The 14,581-nt window shown below is 48.3% G+C and overlaps 1 long non-coding RNA gene across 1 annotated transcript; it reads right to left on the bottom strand.

The window, feature by feature from the left end:
• Positions 1-6,338: 6,338 nt before the first annotated feature.
• Positions 6,339-10,909, bottom strand: LOC121233866. The gene is made up of 2 exons (XR_005934153.1): positions 10,857-10,909; positions 6,339-6,690 (listed from the first exon to the last, which is right to left on the bottom strand). It is a non-coding gene; the product is annotated as an uncharacterized LOC121233866 (long non-coding RNA).
• Positions 10,910-14,581: the final 3,672 nt, after the last annotated feature.

Genomic DNA, 14,581 nt, shown 5'->3' with positions numbered 1-14,581 from the left:
ATATAGAGAACAAACTGCTTATTGCTTAATGATTGTCTCTCTGTAACTTTACATACCAAGGACTGGTGTTTGTCAAGGATTAAGCCTGTCAGAGACTGGTACTTAGGAATGATGAGCAAGAAGGAACCAAGAGCGATCACAAGACTTAATTAAGTGTTCGATGAATTTACGATCTTGTTAAGAAGACACAAGTAGAGGCCTTGCTTGAATAGATAAGGCCAGAAAAGATAAGAACTCCTGCCTTTTGTTCCCATCCTTGTAGATAATTTAGCTTAAACTAACCATATGGTGCTATACCACTAATGAGAACTTAGATAATAAGAACACTAACAAGCACTAAGGTATCCAAACATGTAAAGGACCATACTGCGCAGAATCACCTGAGGAGGGTCAAATAGCGGACAAGTGAGGAAGACTATGGAAGACCACCAGAGGACTCCTGAAGACCACCAGAGACCTTCAATGCGCCTGCGTAAAGGACATTTACATATGTTAATAGTTTCCCGGAAAACTAATGAATATGTATAACATTTCTCAGGAATCTAGTGAATATGTATGTAGAACCTGTACTTAACCTGCACAATTAGACCTGACGGTGTGTGCCTAGGTAGAGCAGAGGCTCCCGGTGCACCCAGCGCTGTTTGCTTGCCTCTATTCATATAATAAATTGTAAACTTTAATTAGAATCCTGTTTTGGACATGATTATTTTTCACAGTTGGGGGCTCGTCCGGGATGGTCTTAGTTCCTGAATTCTGACTTAATCTAGGAGGGGCGCCCCCACCATTTGGTGGCTCCTGATCGGGTCGGGTCGGGACTAACGCCATCCTGAACCTGAATAGGGACAAGCAAAGATTTGATTTTTTTTGAGCTCCCTTGCCGGCTGCAGCAGTTTATTTTGCCCGTAATTCTGCGCGCGAAGATCCGAATGAAGACGACGGAGTCGTAAGTATTTAAGGGGTATACCGTTCAGTTGGGTGGGATTCGGTCACCTGTATGTGTGTAAGAGTGTGACTGAGACGAAACTTAGTTTCGAAGCGATTGTGGAGGTCTTCTAACCGCGGTTCCAATCTCCCGCGAGGGACTTGGCCGGTGAAGGACCGAAGTGACTCCTATAGGATTCGTGGGTGGGTGATAGGTCCTAAAACCCCTGCAAGACACTCTTACCGGTGACCAAGGGCTGTAGGAATTGCCACAGTAAAATTCCTAAGATGGGTCAGACAAAATCGAAGACCAAGGACCAGAAGAAAGGGAGCAAATTACCAGATATACCATCAGAAAGTCCATTAGGAGTAATGATTAAAATTGGAATGAAAGGGGCCCCAGAAAAGGAAAAAGTGAATTAAAATTGATTCAATATTGCATGATTGAATGGCCAAAGGAGCCTTTAAGACCACATGTCTTTTGGCCCATTTTTGGATCCTTTGAAGACTGGATTTGCCAGGCTTTATATATATATGTTAACTCAAAGGAACCTTTTAGTCAGGAGGAAAGTGATTATGCAGGATTATGGATCAGGACTTCATGTCCTTTTCCAGCCTCAATACTTACATTAAAAACAGATGAGAAGTTTAAGGGAGAAGAAGGAGATACAAACGAAAAAGAGAAAGAAAAAGATGATAAATGGGAGCCACTAGATAACCTGCCGCCTCCATACCTTAACAATCTACCTCTGGCGGTGGCTCCCCCTCAGGTGGCCATAGTACCCCCACCAGTACCACCGTTGTCCCTGCCTCCACCACCAACAGCACCGGAATTAGAACTACCTCTGGCTGCGTGTACCAGAAGTAGGACTGCCGTATCTGAGGGAGCTTCTTTATATCCCTTACGAGAGGTACCCCTCGGAGGCAATCAAGGAGGCATCGGGTTTGTGGCAGTCCCATTAAATACCACAGATGTAAGAAATTTTAAGAAAGAAATGGGGACCCTATTGGATGATCCCCTCGGAGTAGCTGAAAAAACTAGACCAATTCCTAGGCCCCAATACTTATACCTGGGAAGAAATACAGTCCATTTTAGGGATCTTATTTACTGCTGAGGAGAAGGGAATGATTAGGCAAGCTGGGATGAGAATTTGGGAAAGACAGAATCAGGCGGGACCCCCGGGAGACCAAAAATGGTCAAATGTGGATCCCCACTGGGATCATCAGCAACCCCAAGGAAGACAGAATATGAGGGACTTAAGAACATTAATTATACAAGGAATAAGGGAAGCGGTTCCCCGAGGGCAAAACATTAATAAAGCTTTTAATGAACAACAAGGGAGAGATGAATCTCCAACAGAATGGTTGGAAAGATTAAAGAAAAGTCTACAAATGTATTCTGGAATTGATCCGAATACAGTAGCTGGAACCGCACTCCTTAGAACACAATTTGTGGCTAAATCCTGGGGGGACATAAGAAGGAAATTAGAAAAACTGGAAGACTGGCAAGAAAGAGGATTAGAAGAGTTACTTAGGGAAGCACAGAAAATATATTTTAGGAGAGATGAGGAAAAACAAAAAGCAAAAGCTAAGATCTTTGTAGCAGCAGTAAGAGAAGGTCAAAAAAATAAGACCCCGTCCGGGGAGAGAAGAGAAAAAGGAATAGAGAAAACACCCAGAGGACAGCCTTATCGAGAAAGATTTACAGTTCCAGTTTGTTACTATTGTAACAAAAAAGGACATATTCAGAGGAACTGTCGTAAGCGGGAGCAAGATGAAAAAATATTCAAAGAAGAATAGGGGTGTCAGGGGCTATATCTTCTGGGGACTTCAACATCAACGGAGCCCTTGATAAAATTATTAATTGGTCCCCATAAGGAGGAAGTTTTATTTTTGGTGGACACAGGGGCTGAAAAAATCCACTATTCAAAAACTTCCGAAAGGAATAGAAAAAGGGAAGGGTTATATGTCAGTAGTAGGCGCAAAAGGGGAACCTTTTAAAGTACCCGTTTTAAAAGATGTAGAAGTAGAAACAGAAAAGAAAATTTGCCTTAATGATTTACTTTTGCTCCCTGAAGCGGAATACAATTTATTAGGAAGGGATTTGATTTTGAAATTAAACTTAGGCATTCAAAGTCAAGGGGATAAATTGCAGATTAAATTATATACTCTAACACAAGAAGATGAAAAAGCCATTAACCCTTCAGTATGGTATAAGGAGGGGGAAATTGGAAAGATAGAAATGGACCCCCTAAATGTTCAAATAATAAATCCGCATCGTCCAATTAGAGTCAAACAATATCCTATACCAATGGAGGGTTGAAAAGGGTTAAAACTTGTAGTTGACAGACTTCTGGAAAAAGGAACTTTAGAACCATGTATGTCACCTCATAATACACCCATCCTCCCAGTAAAGAAACCGGATGGGTCATACAGGATGGTACAAGATTTGAGAGCTGTAAATGAGCGAACAATTACTAAATTCCCTGTTGTGGCAAATCCTTATACTTTACTGAGTCATATATCTCCCAAACATACTTGGTATAGTGTGATAGATTTAAAGGATGCTTTTTGGGCCTGCCCTCTGGATGAGGGATCTAGAGATTATTTTGCTTTTGAGTGGGAAGACCCCACAACCGGACGAAAACAACAATTAAGATGGACTGTGCTACCACAGGGGTTTACAGAGTCACCCAATCTATTTGGACAAACTTTAGAAAAATTATTACAAGATTTTACATTACCCAAGGAGGTGAAATGATTGCAATATGTGGATGACTTATTAATAGCAGGAGAAACTGAAGAGGAGACCCGAGAAGCTACCATTAAATTGTTAAACTTCCTAGGGGAAAAAGGATTAAAGGTGTCCCGATCAAAATTACAGTTTGTAGAACAGGAAGTGAAATACTTAGGACATTGGCTGAGTAAAGGAAGGAAAAAGTTAGATCCTAACAGGGTATCTGGGATACTGTCCTTGAGACCTCCACAGACTAAAAAGGAAATTCGACAAATATTGGGATTATTAGGATATTGTAGACCATGGATTGAAAGTTATAGCGAAAAGGTAAAATTCTTGTACGAAAAACTAACTAACAACCAACTTAAGTGGTCTACAGAAGATGACCAAAAATTGGAGGAAATAAAAAAGACATTAATACAAGCGCCTGTATTGAGCCTCCTAGATTTAGAAAAACCTTTCTATCTCTTTGTGAATATGTCAAACCAAACAGCATATGGAGTTCTTACTCAAGACTGGGCAGGAATAAAAAAACCCATAGGGTACTGTTCTAAGTTACTTGATCCAGTAAGTAGAGGATGGCCCGCTTGTCTCCAAGCTTTAGTTGCTACGGCATTATTAATAGAGGAAGTTAGAAAAATTACCTTCAATGCTCCTTTAAAGGTGTACACCCCACACAATGTCAGAAATGTGTTACAACAAAAAGCAGAAAAATGGTTAACGGATAGCCGGGTCCTAAAGTATGAAACAATACTAATTGATTCCCCTGACCTGGAATTAAAAGTGACCTCTTCTCAGAGTCCAGCACAATTTTTGTTTGGGGAACCATCAGAAGAATTACAACATAACTGTTTAGAAGTAATTGAGACCCAAATCAACGTGAGACCAGATTTAAGGGATACTATGGAAGACTCCTCTGGTGGTCTTCCATAGTCTTCCTCACTTGTCCGCTATTTGACCCTCCTCAGGTGATTCTGCGCAGTATGGTCCTTTACATGTTTGGATACCTTAGTGCTTGTTAGTGTTCTTATTATCTAAGTTCTCATTAGTGGTATAGCACCATATGGTTAGTTTAAGCTAAATTATCTACAAGGATGGGAACAAAAGGCAGGAGTTCTTATCTTTTCTGGCCTTATCTATTCAAGCAAGGCCTCTACTTGTGTCTTCTTAACAAGATCGTAAATTCATCGAACACTTAATTAAGTCTTGTGATCGCTCTTGGTTCCTTCTTGCTCATCATTCCTAAGTACCAGTCTCTGACAGGCTTAATCCTTGACAAACACCAGTCCTTGGTATGTAAAGTTACAGAGAGACAATCATTAAGCAATAAGCAGTTTGTTCTCTATATCAATCCCCCCCCCTTTTTTCTTTAAACCTTTGCAACTATAGGATTCCGCTACTTCCGAGAGACCGTGTGAAGTATTTTTCGACTTCTACTTGATGTCTGATTTTATTTCGTTTCCAACTTTTGTAATTCCCTACTGTTATATGGCTTTTGCAAGAACTATATACATACTCTCCTACTTCCCTTAGGCCTACGGTTATACAAGATCAAGCAAAACGGTTAAAGATTACATATGCAGAGAGGGTCACATTTCACCATGCGGCCCTATCGTTGTTCTATATTGACACGAATCAGGTTAATATATTTCACACACTGCCACTTCAATACACCCTTTATTCATACATACTAAAGATCACCCTGTTCGTAACCTCGCTTAATACTATGATAAATGCCTCAGTTCTCCCCTAGGATCTCTTGTGTGACACTGCACAGTTAACAACAAAACCGGTTTTGGGCTGGCAAAAAAGAACTATATACATATCATCTGTTTCCTCCTGGCCTGTGGTTATACGAGGACCGACAAAATGGTTACAGTGAGGGTCACGTTTTATTATGTGGCCCTAGCATTGTTTATATTGACACGAATCAGATGAACACATTTCACAGCCTATAAGTCCATTGTCTACTTTTGACCTTCATGGGAAGGTGAGTGGACCACGTACCATCACTACTCACCCAGACAGTTAATCCTAAACTTTCAGCCTGTCCTTTGATACAGTCAATTCCAGGCCAAACTTTCCTTCCATTATTAAGAGGGGACCAACTATCATTTAAAACATTACTATAATTTCTACAAGCACATCCCCATCTTAGAGCTTTAGCTACTGGATAAAGTCTTTGAACTTCTGGGTCATAGGAATTACAAGTATAGACTTTCGTACAGTTCCATTTAGGATGTGTGATTTTCTCTGTTTGTCTAGTCCAATCTAAATTTCCATAGATAGTTCTGGCTCTGGGTGGATCTAACAAGGGCCCTGTAACTCCAGTAAATTCCAAACACCATTCTATATTTTGAATATGATCCCAAGTTCCTCTCTGCACTTGTCTCCCTGGTTTTGGCAATTGGCAGCCCCAAGGGGCTGTGTGGATTTTTTCCGTGGTCTCTCTCCCTGCTGCTATTTTTTATTTCCTCCCTACCTGTCTTGTAGCCCCTTAGTGTTTTTTTCCCCCTTCTTTCTCCATGTGTCTCTGTCGGGATCCCAGTCTCTGTTCTTTAATTCCTCCCTCTTCTCTGTAGCCCACCACTATTTTGTTCCATTCTCCATCGCGCTCTGTCTGGTCTCATGTTCCTGCTTACCAGTTCCTCCCTCTCTGCCCCGTGGCCTGTTGCTTCTCCCCATTTTACTTCTGCCTCTCACTCTGTCCGGATCCCTGCCCCTGGTTTTTGAGTTCCCCCCTCTCTGTCCTGTTGCCCGTGCAATCTTTTGCCTTTTTCCGTCTCTCTCTAGCCAGCTCTTTGTCCCTGTTCGTTAATTCCTCCCTCTCGCCCTGTGGCCTGTCACGTGTGTCCTTTCTCCATCTCACTGTCTCTGGTTCCCCGATGACCCTATTTTAGAATTCCTCCGCCCTTCTTTCTGTACACATTGCTATTTGTCCTGGTTTCGGCTGGGATAGACTTAGTTTTCTTTCTCGTAGCCGGTATAGTGTTACGTTTTGGATTTAGTATGAGAAGAATGTCGGTAACACACTGATGTTTTCCATTGTTGCCAAGTATTTATACTAAGTCAATTTACACTAAGTTTAGACTAAGTCAAGGATTTCTCAGTTTCTCATGCCCAGCCAGCAAGAATGCTGGAGGGGCACAAGAAGTTGCGAGGGGACGCAGCCGGGAAAGCTGACCCAAACTGGCATTCCATACCATGTGATGTCATGCCCAGTATATAAACTGGGGGGAGTTGGCCTGCGGGGTGGGGATATCATCGCTGCTTGGGAACTGGCTGGGGATCAGTCAGCGAGTGGTGAGCAATTGCATTGTGCATCACTTGCTTTGTACATTCCAATTCTTCTATTATTATTGTCATTTTATTATTGTTATTATTATCATTTTCTTCCTTTCTGTCCCGTTAAACTGTTCTTATCTCAACCCATGAGTTTTACTTCCCCTCCCCTGCCCCCCCTCCCCCCCCCCCCCCCGATTCTCTCCCCCCTTCCCCCTGGGTGGGGAGGAAGTAGGTGAGCGGCTGTGTGGTACTTAGTTGCTGACTGGGATTAAACCACAACGCTATTCTTTTTGCTCTCCAACTCTCTTTTTTTTCTGGCTCTGTGTCCCTATTTCTTAATTTTTCCCTCTCTGCCCTGTAGTGTGTAGCTATGCGCTTTGGTTTGTGTTGTTCCACCCTGCCACTGCCACCCCCCCGCCCCAGCCCTTCCCTCCATCATTTGCTGTCCGGGCTCCCTGACCCTGTTGCTTTGTTCTTCCCTCTCTACCCTGTTCTTTGACACTTTTTGTCTTTCTCCATCTCTCTCAGTCCAACTCCCTGCCCCTGTTCTGCTTTCCTCCCTCTCTTTCATGCTGCCCGTCCCAGGTTTTTCCTGCATCTCCGTCCTGCTTCCTGGCCCGCCTTCTTGGTTGGTCTCCGTGCCACTCCCCCTCCCTCTTCGTGCTGCCTCTCTTCCTCTCTCCCTGCTGCTTCTTTCTCCATCCCTGTTGGGCTCCCTGTCTCCGTCCTTCTCTCTGGGACCTGCTCCCTGCTTTCTCGCACTTTCTCGCTACACCCTCGCTGTCCAGCCAGCTGCCGCTTTTCTCCTCTCTTCTAGTGCTCCTCAGTTTTGGCAGCCCCGACGGACCGACTGCCAAGGTGTCCCAGGGGCAGGGGGAGCGTCGGGGGGGGGGGGCCCCGAGCTCCAGAGCAGACTCGCTCACAGGACTCGTTAGGCACGTGACTGAATAAACACTCGTGACTGAATAAACACTCGCGGTCCCTCCCCTTTGCCCTCCAGGCTGCGTTTGGGCTCCCTTTGCATGGGGCAAGTGATAGCATATGTCCATACATTTCATGTGGTTTGTTCAAACTTTAACTAGTCATTTTTCATAAGTTTTGCAGTTCTTTGGTCTTATGACTAGATGTTCCTGTACGCTAGATGAGAACAATGCTGAAACTGACCACATGTGATTGAAACTGCATTAAGCTTCAAGATCAAAGAACAAGGACAAGAATAAAGACTTCAAGGACAGCCAGCAAGAACTTCAAATGGGTCGGTGGTCGCAAAAGCAGCCCTTTGACTCAAATGGATCCTCCATTGCGCATGATCGGATGTAGGCAGGACTATGATAATCAGTTATAATCATTTTTATGTATATGTATACTAATCTGATTAATATGCAATTAGTTACTCTGTATAACCTGTTAGTGCTAAAGCTGTGGCATCCATGCTAGGTGGAACTATCCCCTGTGCATCCAGCGCTGCAATAAAGAATGCCTGCTTTCTAAAACTCCAAAACGAGCCTTAGAGAGTTTCTTTGACTGGCGTTTCAGTATCACGAGGGGCCGTGAGGGAGTCCAGGGGAGGAGGAGGTGAGGCACTGGGGGAGTCGGGCCATGCCCCCCCGGTTCCTGCTGGGCCCCAGGTGCGGGCAGTGAGGCTGATGGCGACGGCCCCTCCCTGGAAAAGGGGGGCTGCCGGGGGAGAGGCCGCGGCGGGGCCGGTGGGAGCCCAGGCAGGAGTGGAGCAGTGGCCGGGCTGCGGCTGCCCCTCGGGAGATGGTGAGCGGGGCCGGGCGCCCCTCGGACCGCAAACGTCCCAGGCGGGGGTGGCCCGGGGGAGGTGGGGGCCTGGGGGCTCACGGGGGGCTGGGAGCACGTCGGGCGAGGGGGGGGGCCCGGGCCCCGTGGCGGGGCTGCGCAATCGCCCGGCGGGTCCCGGGGAAAGCCCCGAGGAGGACGGCGGGGTCCGTGTCGGACGCACGGAGCGGCAGCGGGGCGGGGCCGCGCTGTGCCGGAGCGGCGGCGGCGGGCACTGCCCGGAGCCGGCGGCGGGAGCGCGCCGGAGCTGCCCGGAGCCTCGGCGGGGATTGCAGGTGCGCTGGCGTGGGGTGGCCGGAAACGGAAGCGGCGTCCCCTCGGTGTTAGGCAGCAGAGCGGGCTGCCTCCCGGGGCATGCCGGGAGCTGTAGTTTTCGCGGACTCGGCAGCCGGGCAGCAGCGTGGCTCTCGGGCGCGGCGTAGTCCTCGCTGCCGCCGGGGCCCCCGGAGTCCGACCGGGTCAGACTCAGGAGTGTCGCCGGTTTCGCGTGGTTTTCCGCGGGCTTCCCGCTGCGCCCGCTCCCCGACCAGCCGTGCGGACGCGCCTCCCGGGCGCATGCGCCGTTCTGCGCGTGGGGCAGCCCAGCGTTCGCGCGCCGGCTCCGCCCCCTCCGGCGCATGTGCGGTCCCCGGGAGCCGCGTGGTGGTGCGCAGGGCGCGGGTCTCGGCGGCAGCGGGCGAGCGCCGGGACCGCGGGTGAGGCGAGCGATCTCCTCCGGCGGGGGCGGGGGCGGGGGGTGCCTCCTGCCCGCTGGCCGCCCGGGGCTGCCGGGACGGGAAGCTGCGAAGCGGCCGCCGCGGCAGGCTCCCGGTCCGCCGGAGGCGAGCCGGGCCAGGGCAGCGCCGGGGAGTTCCCCGAGAGCCGGTAGAAGGGAAGAGGGGACGGAGGCGGGCACGCCCCAGGCGCGGCCAGCGGGCGCCTCCCCGAGTCGCCAGAGCTCCCCCGGCCCCGCTCGGGCTGTGCGGCTGCCCCCAGCTCCAGCCCCTCCCCTGAAGCCTGTGCTGTGGCCGCAGGCAGCCCCCGAGCCCTGTCGTGAGGGCAGCAAGCCGGCCCCGCGGTGTTCTCGAGTCTCCCTTAACGTGGGTGCCGCTAGCAGTGGCGCGGGGAACGAGCGGCGTCTGCGGAAGCCCCTGCGGAAGGAGGGGGCTCCGGCCAGGGTCGAGCTGCGGTAATAACGGTCACTGCTGCCTCTTTCTCTCTCCTAGAGGCCACGCTGTGGGTGCAGTTGTCCGTTCGTCCCCCGGGGATGCCATTGACTGCAGCAGCCTCAGGCTTGCGTGGGCTGTCTCTGCCTGGCCTCCCTCTCCTCGCGGCGCGGGAGCGCAGAGGGACAGGCGGAGTGCATACTGGCTGTGGACAGGAGCTGCTGAAGCTGGAGAGGCTAGAGAATGTTAAAGAAGAAATGGAAGGCCATCCGGCTGGCAGCTGCCTTCTGCTGCAGGCAAGAGAGACCCTGCCTCTCTGCTTCCGGAAGGATCCCTCTTCATAGTCCACAGCAGGTCAGACCGCCAACGTGCACCACAGGGTCTGTATGCATCACCAACAGCACGGTACAGCCACGTAGTGTGCGAGTGAGCGAGGCTACGTGTGTAGAAAGCCTCGTCTTATGAGAGCTGTGAGACATCCATGTATTCTTTTAGGTGGAGGACAGTCAAGAGACAGGAGTTACAGAAGAGGAAGGGAAGAGAGAAGGAGAAAGAAATGTCTGAACTGGCAAAGGCTTCTGGCAGTGCCGAGAGCAAGAGCTGTGGTAATTCCCAGTCCCTCCCTGCCCCTCTCCTGGCCCCTTTTTTCCCCAAGTTGCTGTGATTTTTTTTTTTTTTTTCTTCCCTGTACCTCTCCTCTTCTGCCTATTCTCTTGTCCTGCTCCTTCTTCCTCTCTCCCTTTCTCTCTTGTTTGACTGCTCCCTTTTTTTTTTTCTCTCTGGTTTCTTGTCCTGCTCCCTCTCCCTCCTTTTTTTCATCCTCTGTCTCTCTCCTGCAGCCCATAGGTGTTTTTTTTCCTTTTCCATCTGTCCTGGTTTTAGCTGGGATATTTAATTGTCTTCCTAGCAGCTGGTATAGTGCTATGTTTTTAAGTTTGGTATGAGAAGAATGTTGATGACACAACGATGTTTTCAATTGTTGCTAAGTAATGTTTAGTCTAAAGTCAAGGATTTTTCATCTTCTGATGCCCAGCCAACAAGAAGGCTGGAGGGGCACAAGATGTTAGGAGGGGGGACAGGCAGGGCAGCTGACCCAAAGTGGCCAACAGGGTATCCCATACCATGTGATATCATGCCCAGTATATAAACTAGGGGGAGCGGGTCTGGGGGAATTGCCGCTCAGGGGCTAACTGGCCGTCAGTCAGTGGGTGGTGAGCAATCGCATTGTGCATCACTTGTATATTCCAATCCTTTTATTATTACAATTGTCATTTTATTAGTGTTATCATTATTATTTTTTTCTTTTCTGTTCTATTAAACCATTCTTATCTCAACCCACAAGTTTTACTTCTTTTTCCCGATTCTATTCCCCATCCCGCTGGGTGGGGGGGAGTGAGTGATCAGCTGTGTGGTGCTTAGTTGCTGGCTGGGGTTAAACGACAACACCATCTGTTTGTCCTGACCTGCATCCATCTCTTTTTTTTTTTTTTTCCCCCTACAATTTCTCTGGCCTGTTCCTTGGCATTCTTTTCCTCTCTATGCCTGTACGTGCCGCTCTGCGTCCTTGCCTTCCTATCTCTCCCTCCTTCCTTCTTGTTTTCTCTCTATCACTTTGTCTTGCTTGCTGTTGCTGTTTTTTTTTTGTTTGTTTTTTTTGTTTTAATTCTGTATCTCACTGTCCCCATCCTCCTTCCTGTTCATCTTTTACTCTCTCTGACCCTTTGTGCTGCTCCCTGGCCCTTTTTTATTCATCCTCTCTCTCTCTGCAGGGCTCCTAATACCTGTCTCTCTTTCTCCACCCCCCTATGCTTCTCACGGTCTCTGTCTTTCTCTGTCTCTTGTCATTAGTCTTGTCTGTCGCTCTGTCTTGCTTCCTGTCCTGTCGTTTCTTGCTGTGTCCCTTTGTCCTGCTCCCTGCCCATATTCATATTCCTCTCTGTCCTGTTGACCATCCCAGTTTTTTATCTCCGTCCTGCCACTGTCCTGATTCTTCTTTCTCTGCCCAGCTCCCTGTCCCTTCTTCTGTCTCTTTTTCCTCTGTCCCTGCTGCCTATTTCTCTATCTCTGTCCACATCCCTGTCCCTTCCCCCCTGCCTTGCTGTTCCTCTGCCCTGCTTCCTCTCAGTATCTTTTCTGTCTTTCTATCTCTGTCCCATTCCCTCTCCTATCCTGTCTATCTGTATCCCCCCATCCGGCGAGCTGTCCCTTCTCTCCTTTCTGTCTTCCTCAGTTTTTTTTACTTTCTCCATATCTCTCTCCCGCTGCCCATCACTTGGGTTTTTTCCCCTCTAATGCTGGCCTGCTCTCTGTCCCTTTTTTCTCTCTCTGTCCTTCTGTTATGCTCCTTGTGTCTGTTTTTTAATTCCTTCATCTCTGTCCTGCAGCACATTGCTATTTTCTTCTCCTCTTCCATCACTTTGTCCAGCTCCCCATCCTTGTCTCTCTTTCCCTTGGTTCTGCCTCCCATCCTTTTTTCCTTTCTTGCTCCATCTCTCTGTCCTGCTCCGTATCGCTCTCACTCTCTTTCTGTTTCTCTGTCCTTCTCCTTGCCATTCCCTGTCTTGTTCCCTCTTTGGTTTTTTTTTTTTTCTGTCACTCTGTCCTACTCCCTGTCACTGTGTTTTCTCAGTCTATCTCTGTCCCGCAGCTCAGTGCTTTTTTCCCCCTTTTCCAGCTATCTGTCCTGCTGCCCATCCTAGGCTTTTTCTCTTCCATCTCTGTCCTACTCCCCGTCTCTTCTTTTTGCATGTCTTCCACTTTCTCCTGCCTCCCTGTCCCTTTTTTCTCTCTCTGTATCACCTTGTCTTGCTCCCTGTCTTTCTCTGACAATCTGTGTCCTGCTCCTTGTCCCCACCCACCCCCGTCTCCCATCCCTCTTCCTGTCTCTTTTCTCTTTCTATCCTTCTGCCCCAATGCTTCTTTCTCCACCTCTGTCCTGCTCCCTGCCCCTTGTTTCCTCTCACTGTCCCTCTGTTCTGCTTCCTGTCCCTGGTTTTTGTGTCTTTATTTCCCTGTCCCACTGCCTGTCTGGTCATTTGTTGCTATACCTCCCTGTCTAACCAGCTCTGACTTTTTCCCTTTCTCTCCTCCTCTTCCTTGCTACCTGGCCCTTTTTCTTCCTCTGCCTCTGTCCATTGCTGTTTATTTAATTTTTCCTTCTTGGTCTCTTTGTACTGATCTGACCCTTTGTTTCTTTATCAATCCCTTTTTGCTGTTCCCTGTCCTTTTTCTCTCTCTGTCTGTGTGTTCTGCACCCTGTCCCTGTCCTCCTTTCTCCCTCCTCTCCTTTCCCCCTCCATCTCTATCCCTCTGTCCTGCTCACTGACCCTATGTTTTCTTGTGCCATCTCTTTGCAGGGCTTCTCGTCCTTATTATTTTTCTTGATTTTTCTACCTTCCTGACCTTATCCTTCTACCTTCCTTTCTCTCTCTGCTCCTCAATCTTCTCCTTTGTCTTATTTTTCTTTCTAGTTCTCTCTCCAGCTCTCCACCACTATTTTCTTTCTCCATTTCTCTGCTCCGCTGCCCATTCCTCTTTCTTTTTGTATCCTGCTGTGCTGCTCACTATCTGTCATTCCCTCCCTCCCTCCCTCCCTCCCTCTTTCTCTGTCATTATACTTGAGTCCCTCGTTGTCTCTCCAGGACCTGTCTGTCCTGCTCCCCATCCCTAATTTTCCATTTCTCTGTCCTGCTCTCAGTCCCTCTTCTTCCTCTGGCTCCATCTCCCTGTCATTCTCCCTGCTGCTCTCACTTGTTCTCCACCCCAGTGTCCTGGTCCCCATCCCTCTTTTTTTTCTCTGTATCCCATTTTCTTGCTCCCTGTCCCTCACTTGTCTTCTGTATCCTTCTCTCCTTCCCCCTGTCCTTCCTTTGCCCTGCCCCCCTCTCTGGCCTGCTGCTTGTCACTGTTTTTTTTTTTCTTTCTCTTGCTGTCTGTCTGGGTTCTGTCACTCTGTCTTAATCTGTATCCATTGTTCCCCCCGCCCCATCCTTCTTCCAGCCTGTGCTTTCCTCTGTCTATCCCTCTGCCCGTAATGCTTCTTTCTCCACCTCTCAGTCCTGCTCCCTGGCCCTTTCTTTTTTTCCTCACCATCCATCCTGCTTCCTTTCCCTGGTTTTTCTGCCTTTATGTCTGTCCTGCTGCCTGTCTCATTGTTTCTAGTTATAACCCCCTGTCCAGCCAGCTGTCCCTTTTTTCCTTTCTCTCTTCCCTACTCTGGCCCCTACTTTTTCTTCGTCTGTCTCTGTCCAGCAGCCCATCACTGTTTTGTTTTGGTTTTTTTTTTTTTCCCTTCTTCATCTCTTGTCTTAATGTACATCTGGTTCCCCCCTCCCCACCACCCTCAGTCCCTCTGTCCTGTTCCTTATCCAGCTTTTTGTCTTTCCATGTCCCATGCTCTATCCCCATCTTTTTTTCTCTCTTCTTCCTCCCTTTTCTCTACATCCCTTTGTCCTGTTGCTCATCCGTGTTTTTTCCTTTCATTCCTCTATTCTGCTCCCTGTCCCTTACTACTTTGTCAATCCCTCTGTCTTGTTGCGGATCATTATTTTTGCTGTCTGCGTCCCACTGCCCTGCTTCCCATTCATCTCTTTTGGCTCTCTCCTCCTGTGCTGCTCCCCAGCAGTATTTTGTCTTTCTCCAGCTCTCTGACCTGCTCCCCACCTGCCTCGTCTTCTCTCTGTCATTCTTT

The sequence above is a fragment of the Aquila chrysaetos genome, chromosome 16 (genome assembly GCF_900496995.4).
Source record: "Aquila chrysaetos chrysaetos chromosome 16, bAquChr1.4, whole genome shotgun sequence".
Lineage (NCBI taxonomy): Eukaryota > Metazoa > Chordata > Aves > Accipitriformes > Accipitridae > Aquila > Aquila chrysaetos.
Note: the sequence above shows the minus strand (reverse complement) of the source record. Positions and strands in the feature narration are given on the sequence as shown.